Source organism: Trichosurus vulpecula, chromosome 5, assembly GCF_011100635.1.
Source record: "Trichosurus vulpecula isolate mTriVul1 chromosome 5, mTriVul1.pri, whole genome shotgun sequence".
Classification (NCBI taxonomy): domain Eukaryota; kingdom Metazoa; phylum Chordata; class Mammalia; order Diprotodontia; family Phalangeridae; genus Trichosurus; species Trichosurus vulpecula.
The window spans coordinates 283404138-283414393 of NC_050577.1; positions in this window are offsets into that span (position 1 = coordinate 283404138).

The following is a 10256-nucleotide window of genomic DNA, read 5'->3' on the forward strand; positions in this document are numbered from 1 at the left end:
AGAGTCCTACCTGAATAGTGGCACAGAGCAAATTCCAGATATTTAGCTGTATGGCTTTGAGACCAGGAGCAGAGTTGTGACTCATATCTAAGCCTTAGCCAAATACATAAGGCTTCAGTAAATAACCAGGGCTGGAGACTATGGCCAAAGGGGAGCCAACAGTTCAGTCACTTTGAACCTGCAGAACTTCCCAGCAGGCTAACAGTAACAGTCTACTGAAAGTCAATTACACACAATCCAACAGACCCAACTTGCAGAACTCAGACCAGGAGGACAGTGAATAGAACTGTCCCTTGATTATACCACTTTGAAAACACTGAAAACTTAAAAGCCCATAAACTGAGCTGTGAAAGTAGCAATAGGAAATAAAAAGAGAGAAGCTCAGGCCAGACATTCCTTCCCACCCCAAAGTGAATACAACCCAATGTTAACATAAAGTCCAAAGACAAGAATGAACAAACAAAAAAAGAAGCCAACTAAAAAAGGTTATCATGGTAAAGGGAAGTTCAAGATTCAAACACAGTCTAAGAATACAATGACTTGAAAACATCTACAAGCAAAGTCTCAAAGAAAAATGCAGATTGTTCCATATGATTTGAAATATTTATAGCAGTGATATATGTAACACAATATCACTAGCTAAAAATTGTAAACAAAGTGGATGCCCATCAATTGAGTAATAGCTAAACATATTGTGGTTCATGATTGTAAAGGACTGTGCTATAAGAAATTATATGTGTGATTAATATAGAGAAGCGTGGGGAAATGTACGTGAACTGATATATACTAAAGTAAGCAGAATCAAGAAAACGATATGTTCTGTAATTATAGCAATGTAAATTGAAAGAACAATGGCACACCAAAATATAAAAGTAAATATAACAAAATTATAAAAATCAAGAGGGAATTCAGTGAAAAGATATGAGAAAAGACCCTTAACCTACCCCTTTAAGGAAGTGGGAGGTCCACAGGTGTTTGTAATTTTTCAATGAGTCAATCAATTCTGCTGACTTTTTTTTCCTGTCTAAAAAATATTATTTGTCATTTGGGATGGTTCTCAGAGAGAGGGAAGGGTACATGAGATGCTATGGTGATTTAACAAACAGAAAATATAGATAAAGGCTTATTTTTAAAAAGAAAAAAAATACATGGAAATAAGCCCAACAAGAATTCTTAGAGGCATTAAAGGGGCTGAAAGATTATTTTAAAAACCAAATGAGAGCTATAGAAGAAAGATTTAAAAGGAGAATCAACAGATTAGCAAAAGGGGCAGAAAATATTAATGAAGAAAATAACTCCTTGAAAATTAGAATTGCCTGAATGGAAGCTAATGACCCCATGAGAAATTAAGAAATAATAAAAACAAAGTCAAAAGACTGAAAAAAAAGACAAAAAAATTAAGTATAAGAAAAACAACTGACCTGGAAAATACATCAAGGAGAAATCATGTAAGACTCACTAAATTATGTAAAAGCCATAAATAAAAAAGAGTCTAGAATCATATTTCTGAAAGATAATTGCCCTGACATCTTAGAACCAGAAGACAAAGAAGAAATTAAAAGAATTGACTGAAACCCCAAAATTAAAACTTCCAAGAATGTTATAGTCAAAATCCAGAACTCCCAAGTCAAAGAGAAATATTGAAAGGAAACAGAAAGAAATAATTCAAGTTATTGGAGTAGTTACATGGAGCCAGTTAGCATCACACAAAACTTAGCAGTCACCATAATAAAGAAACAGATGAACATGACAAAAGACTTAGGATTACAACTAAAAACAACCTATTTAGCAAAAATGAGTATAATCCTCCACAAGGAAAAAAATAAACATTTAAAGAAATGGAGGACTTTCAATTATTTCTGATGAAAAAAAAACAGAGGTGAATAGAAAATTTGACATTCAAACAGGGGACCCAAGAAAATCATAAAAAGGTAAACACAAGAAAGAAATCACAAGGGACTAAACAAAGTTAAACTGTTTATATTCTTATATGGAGAGAAGATACATGTAACCCCTAAGAACTGTATCATCACCGGGGTCTTAGAGGGAGTCTAATTGGACAGAGGGTATGGTTGTGATTCTATTATGTGTAGATGGTCCCAAAAGAAGAATGAAAGGCTAGGGAAGAAGGATGTACTGGGAGAAGAAGAAAGGGGGAGGAAGAATGGTGAAATTATCTCCCATAAATGGGGCATGAAAGAGTTAATACAATGGAGGTATCAGAGGGCAGAAGTCGGTAACATTTGAATTTCACTTTAATCTGAACTGGTTCAAGGACAGAAGAATGAATATACACACACAGTTGGTTACAGAAACTCATCTTACCTAACAGAGAAGTAGAAGGGAGAAGGGTTAAGAGAAACAGGAAGGAGGGATAAGAGGAAGGATAAATTAAGGGAAGCAGTGGTCTGAAGCAAAACAAACTCTTAAGGAGGAGACAGTGTAAAAAGAGAAAGACAAGTGTAATAGAAAATGATGGAGGGAAATACAGTTAGCAAATTTAAGTGCAAATGTGAATGGGATGAACTCACCCATAAAATGGAAGAGGTTATCAGAATGGATTTGAAAGGAGAATCCAACAATGTTGTTTACAAGAACTACACTTAACACAGAAAGATCCAGAGAATTAAAATAAGGAGCTGGAGCAGAATCTACTATGCTTAAGCTGAAGTAAAAAAAAAAAAAAGTAGGTGTGTCATTCATGATCTCAGACAAAGCAAAAGCAAAAACAGACCTAATTAAAAAAGATAAACAAGGAAATTACATTTTGTTAAAAGTTACCATAGGCAATGAATTAATATCAATACTGAACATGTATGCAGCCAAATGTAATAGCATCTAAATGCTTAAAGGAGCATTTAAATTAGTTACAGAAAGAAATAAACAGTAAAACAATAATAGTGGGGGCCTCAATTTACCCTTCTCAGACCTAAATAAATCTGACTATAAAATAAACAAGAAGGAAGTTAAGAAAATGAATGGAATTTCAGAAATGTTAGATATCATAGATCTCTGGAGAATTTTGAAAGGATTCGATTCCCTTCAGGAATATATCTGATCTCAGCTGTGCATGTCACCTTCATGAAAACTGATCATGTATTAGGGCATAAAACCTCACAAACAAATGAAGAAAGGCAAAAATATTAAATACATCTTTTTCTGATGACAACGTAATAAAAATTACGTTCGATAAAAGGCTCTTGAAGCAAAGATTAAAAATGAGTTGGAAATTAAATAACTTAAACCTATAGAAAAGGTGAGTCAGAGAATAAATCATTGAAACAATACTTTCATTAAAGAGAACAACAATGAAGCATGTAAAAATTTGTGGAATAAAATGGCACTTATAGGGAAATTAAATCTCTAAACACTTATGTCAATAAAAGATAGAAAGAGCAGATCAACAAATTGGGCATGCAACTGAAGAAAATTAGAATACCAACCAATTAAACCTAAAAACCCCAATAAAATAAATAAGCTATTGGCTAATTTGATTTTTAAAAAGAAATAAGAAAGTGAAATTACTAGCATCAAAAATGTAAAAGGTGAAATCACAACCAATGAAGATGAAATAAAAGCAGTTATTTAGAGCCACTGTGTCCAATTATTTTCCAGTAAAACTTTACATTCTTAATGAATTGGATTAATATTTATAAAAATATATGTTGCCCAGATTAATAGAATGGGAAATAACATATTTAAATGACACTATCTTAGGAAAAAAAATTGAACAAGTCACAAGTAAGTTCCTTAAGGAAAAAAAAAAAAACTCCAGGGCCAGATAGATTTACAAGCAAATTCTACCAAACATTTAAAGAACAATTAATTCCAATACTATATAAAACTGTTTGAAAAGAAAAGAAGAAAGACTCCTAACAAATCCCTTCTTTGACATAAATATGGTCTTGATACTTCAACCATGGAGAGTCAAAGCAGACAAAGAAAACTCTAGATTATTTTCCCTAATGAATATTGATGCAAAAAATTTAAATAAAATACTATCAAGGATATTACAGCAATATATCACAATGATCATATTTTATGACTGTGGCTGTATTATACTTGGAATGCCAGGCTGGTTCAATATTAGGACAACTATAAGCATAACTGACCATGCTAATGACAAAAACAACAAAAATTATATGATTATTTCAAAAGATGCAGAAAAAGCTTTTTGACAAATTACCACACTGTTAAAAAAAAAACACAAGAAAGCACACATACACATAAATATACACACACATCTCATTCCATCTCTCATCTCCCTGTCTTTTTACTGGCTATATGCGGGAATGTGCTCCCTCTTCCTTACCTCACTCTGCTTTAGAAAATCCCTCTCTTCTTTTAAGATGTAGCTTAAGCAGTACTTAGCACAATCCCTGGCATTTTAATAAATGCTTGTTGACTGATTAAAACAGTACCCTGACGCTGAAGCATTAATTGCTCATGGGCAGACCAAGCCAATATATTAAAAATCACAATACTAGCTAAATTACTTTTCTTATCCAATGCCATACGTATCAAACTATCGAAGAATTACTTTACAAAGCTAAAAAAAAAAAGAAAGCAAAAATCATCTAGAAGAACAAAATGTCAAGAATATCAAGGGAATGAATGATGAAAAAATGGGAAAGAAGGTGGCCTTGCAGTACTACATCTCAAACTATACTGCAAAGCTGTAATTGTCACAATTCAGTGCAGGATAAGAAATACAGAAATTGATCAACAGAACAGATTAGTTATAGAAGCAAATGAGTTATAGAAGCAAATGAACCTAATGTTTGATAAACGAAAAGGTCTTGGCTACTCACAATTTGACAAAACTGCTGGGAAAACCAGAAAGTAATCTGGAAGAAACTAGGCCTGACCATATATCAAGAGAAATTCAAAATGAGTAAGTGATTTGGACATAGTGATATTATAAACAAATTAATGGAGCATGGGACAAATTACCTGTCTGATCCATGAACAGGGGAAGAGTTCATGACCAAACAACAGATAGAGAAATTCACAGGAAGTAAAATGTTCAATTTTGATCATACAAAATTTTTGCATAAACAAAATCAATGCAGGTTAATTTTTTTTAAAGGAAACTGGAGAGAGGAGATCTTTTCAGCAAGTTTCTATGAAAAAAGATCTAATTTCTAAAATATGTAGGGAATGGAGTCAAATTTCCAAGAATAAGGAGATTATAGCCATTTACCACTTGATAAATGGCTAAAGGAAACAGGTAGTTTTCAGAAGAAGAAAAACAAGACATGAAAAAATACTCTACAACTTTAATAATCAGAGAAATGTTAATTAAAACAATTCTAAGATATTATCTCATACCAATCAGATTGGCCAAGATGACAAGAAAGGAAGATGACAAATGGCGGAGGAGATATGAAAAAATTGGTACACAAGTGCACTATTGGTGGAGCTGTGAATTAATTAGTCCAATCATTCTAGAATGCAATTTGGAATTGTTGCAAGAATTTTCAGAAACACGCTAGTGACAGAAAATTGTTGATAGAAAATGTATGTTACTTGCCACACCCTTTATGATTCTAGTAATGTCAGAATTTCAGTAATATATTTACATTCCTACTCTAATTCTTGATTAGGTTGAGCTGAACTACACCCTAAGTCCCCCCACTGGCAGATTTTAGCTTGTAATGGAGCTAGCTTAAGTTGGATCTCAACTTCTAACATCCTTATCCCCTTCCTTTGGGATTCATGGCATGAAGGGCAAAACAGCCAGAATGAAGTAGTTTTCCTTGTTCAGATTGCTAAGGGCCAATGCTAATGGTCTCATGACCAGGCCTTGCTACCTCATATTGCCCCCTCCCCCTTCTCCTTATAAAAGTAAATTCATTGTGCTGAGCACTCATGAGACATCCCCCAGGGTGGCAGGTTTACTACCCTGTTATCTTAATTAAATAAATATACTACCCTGCTATCTCAATTAATAAAGAATACTTTATTCCTCAACTCATGGCTTTGATTTATTATACAACTTGACAGTAGCCAGTGAATGAATATGCCAGCATAGGTAACAGACAAACTGGTAAATGGCAATTTATTGATCCACTCAAGAGTGGATGATGGACATGTGTGTCTCACAATTTCACAGATTACACACAAACATACACATATGTGTGTATGTCATATACATATACATATGTATATGTATATATGTGTGGATAGATAAATAGATAGATAGTCTCTCCTCCTTAGCCACATGAACCAGAATTTTAGGTAAGGTCAAGTAGGTGATAGAGGCAGGCTTACAAAGCAATTTTGGGTAAGATCAGGTAGGTTACAACACATCTGAAAAGATGTGTTTTTAGCCAAAGAAAAACGATACTTAAACTGTTTTAAAGACCTTTAGCATAGCCATTTACACCAGACCAAAGAAGACAGGGTCTTCTTTAGTGTCTTTGTTATCATTCAGTTATTTATTAGTATTTGTTTAGCTCCTAGTATATGCCTTAGCAGAGAGAATACAGAGAACCGAGTGAGTTTGGAACAACTATTCAATGTCCTTGGAGTTTGTTACTATAAAGTGACAGGGGGAAGGGAGGTACAGAAGGAGACATTCCGTACATTCAGTTCCACACAGAATAAGAAGAAATAAAAGAATAGCAAATATAGCAGAAAATGGAGTCAGTTATGATTTCCCCAAAATGCACTTTCAACAGAACTATGCCACCAAAACTATAAAACTGTACATACACTTTGATCCAGCAGGAGTTGCTAAGTCTATACCCTGAGATAAAAAGGAGAGAAAGAACCCATATGTACAAAAATATTTATAATAGCTCTTTTTGTGGCAGTAAAAAATTAGAAACTGAGAGGGTCCCCATCAATAGGGAATAGCTAAACAAGTTATTTGCATAATAAGTTCTCTGGCTGTTCTCCAAGACTGGAATATTCTCTCTCCACAACTCTGTCTTCTCCCTTCTCTGGCTTTAAGTACCAACTAAAATACCATCTTTTACATCTTTTTCCCAAATCCTCTTAAAAATGCCTTCATTTTGTCAATTATTTCCTATGGTATTTTTGCGGTGCAAGTTGGGAGAGCTGTATCAGATGTGAAAGAATTCACTTAGACCTTCTCTTTTAGCCAATGGGAGCTTTATATTTTACATGAAAAAGTATCACAGGCCTCCCTATCAAGAAAACTAAATGAGACCCTGATATTTGGGGGAGTTATGCTTATATAGAGATGTTCAGGATGATGATGTAATTTTTAGGATTTCTTAATGATGGGGTATAGAATCTGAAAACCCCCTTGAACTCTCCTTGAATCTTCCCTCTAGATCTAGTCTTTCACCTGAGGCCATAAGCCTTTCATTATCACTAGGCCCAAATGTCTATGACTCTTAACCTAGCCTAGCCCTCCATTGTCTGTCAACTCCAGGTAGCCTTCAACTCTTTCCCATCCTTAAGCCCATCCCTGGAGTCTGCCCTCACCCCAGTCACCCCAGTCCCATCAAGACCTTGCCTAAACCCTCCTTCCATCACCCCAGATTACTTGGCCACCCCTAGATCCCTCCCACAATCTTTCTGTATATAAGATCCATCTTGCCTCCATGAAGGCGCTCAGATTCTAGCCTGCTTACAAAGGCTCATGGTTCTATCTGGCCCACTGGCATTAACAATACAAATGCTTAGGCTCCTTAAGAGTCTACCCAATATGGTGAATCTTTAATAAACTTTGTTTTTCTTTGGCTGTAAGAAGGCCTCAGTTGAATTCATTCAGGCAGGATCCAGTGTGTGGGTATTTTGGGGTCCTGAGTACCCACAAACCCCTAGACCTCAACATTATGGGGGTTGGAGATTTAGGGATAGGATAAGTACAAATAAGGTGAGGAAGGTGGTTGCTTGCAAGATAAGGAAAAGTTATCATGACACAGGATGAGGAAGAAGAATGACAGGATAGGGAACACAGGATAATGGGGACAAAAGCATGGTATTTCAAGATAAGGGAGAAAAGTCATTAAGACACCCTCAAGTTACAGGATGGGCTGCAGAATGAGCCTCAAACCCCCTCAGGGGGCCTGGGAAAGTAAACCTTACTATTAACCTTTAGGGCACCATTTGCATCCACATTGGTATCCTATATATAGTGTCAAGAGATTAGGAGACACTGTTTTCAAGAGCTAAGGCCCAGCAAGCAGGCTGTGCCCTGAACTTGGCATAACAACATTCCTTTGTGCTCACCCTTTGGATGATCTCAGCCACAGAAAAACCCCAGAATTGGGACTTATCTTTTCCCTGTTTCCCAGGGGACGCTGACCTGAGAGCCACAACTGCAGCTGACATGCTGCAGCAGAAAGTGATCAATCACATCTCCTGACACTCTGAAAAATCCTTGTGCTTGTAAGTGCTAAGTTAACCAAATTATCAAGGTTTAGGGGTGCTGGTGTTGAAGGGGAAAAAACCCAGGGATTTAGGGATCCCAAACTTAAGTTCCCAGGGCAAGGTCATCTGGAATGAATTCACGGACCCAAGCAATCTTTAAGTCAAGTTGGCAAAAGTTTATTGTTATGCTTTACAGCTGGCAAGAGTTCTTAGGTAACCTGCAACCTTACACGGGTGCAGGAAAGTTTTTATAAGAGGTTTGAGGGTAAAACATGTCAATTACATGTTTTGGGGTGAGATTAGGGAGAGGTTAAGGGGTTGTCAATTCTTAAAGGAACATGCACTTTTTGTATTTACCGCACAGGTATCTTACCCAGAGTTCATGGGGAAATAGCCCAAAGCGGGGTGCTATTTTGGGGTGTTGTTTTGACTATGAAACATCACTAAGTCAACCATCGGTCAGGGCTGGCTGAAGATATCCAGGTTGCTTCCATCAAATGTCTCGTTAGACAAGATGAATGTAAGGGAGTATACATTTGACTATGTCTACGATACATATCAGGAAGGTCAGTAAGTAGTAAATATTGTTATGTCCCAGTGCACAGCCAATTAGCAATACACAAGGAGTTGGACCAATAAATTCTATAAGTGTAGCTGGCCACAATATCAAGAGGAGAGATGAATGTTTTGCTAAGGCATGCTGCCCTTGAACTGGAGAGGGACTGCTAGGGCCAATGCTTTGAAGCTGGGGAGAGACGTGATTTTGGAATTGGGGTCCAGGCACAGGCACCCAAGCAGAGGCTAAGGAGAAATGTTAGAATTAGGGTCCAAGCACAAGCATCCCATCATTGGGACCCCAAAATAACGACACGCAGGTCCTACCCAAATAAATTTGACTCAAGCCTTCTTTCAGTGAAAGAAAAACAAAGTTAATTGAAGATCTACCATATTGTCCATATTCTTAAGGAATCTGAATATTTGTAATGCTAATGTAAGTGGGCCAGATTGAATCTGAGCCATTGTGAAATTTATATTGTCAAGTGGGACAGATTGAATCTGAGCATCTTCATGGAGGCTGAGATGGATCTTATATACAGGAAGACTTGTGCGAGGTATCTAGGGTTGGCCAAGTAGTTTGGGGTGATGGAAGGAGGGGGGTCTATGGAAGATCTTGATGAGAGTGGCCAGTAGACTGGGGTGACTAGAGCTCAGAAGCCTGGAACTAAGACAATGGGGTTTTGATAGGATCAAGGGTGGGAAGTAGTCAAAGGCTATTTGGAGATAACAATGGAGGACTAGGCTAGGTTAAGGGGTAACAGAATTGGGCAAATCAATAAGGCTTATAGCCTCAGGTGAATGCCAGATCAAATGGGAAGATTCCAGGAGAATTGAAGGGACTTCCCAGAGCCTGAACCCCATCGAAACCAGGTACTACACTGCTGTTTCCCCATGCTAACTCTAGTTCTGTACCCCTCTGACATTGAGACCATAGGGCTCAGTGACCCTTAAGATTCGAGACAATCAGAAGGCTCAACAATTCTAATAACTTGGAGACTTCCTACAGGACTCAAGTATGCCCATATTGTCCCCAAAATGCCTGCATTCAGAGGCCTGCCAAAGGAACTGTTTACTCAAGACCTAAGGAGACTCTATTGGGTCCTGTCTCTTTGTGGTTTTTGTGCTTAAAAACTGTACCCTTGACAGAAGCGAGCAAGCCTCACTTCATTTTGTCCTCAGGAAGACTTCCACTTGCAAGCATTTTCCTCACTTTGAAATTAAACTTCTTGTTTGGTTCCTGACTCTCCTGTCTCTGGCCTGCTTTGTTTGGCTCTGACAGCTAAAATGAACAGTCTTGCCCCAAGGATTTCCAGATAGCCCTCATTTATTTGGCCAGGCTTTGGGAAAAG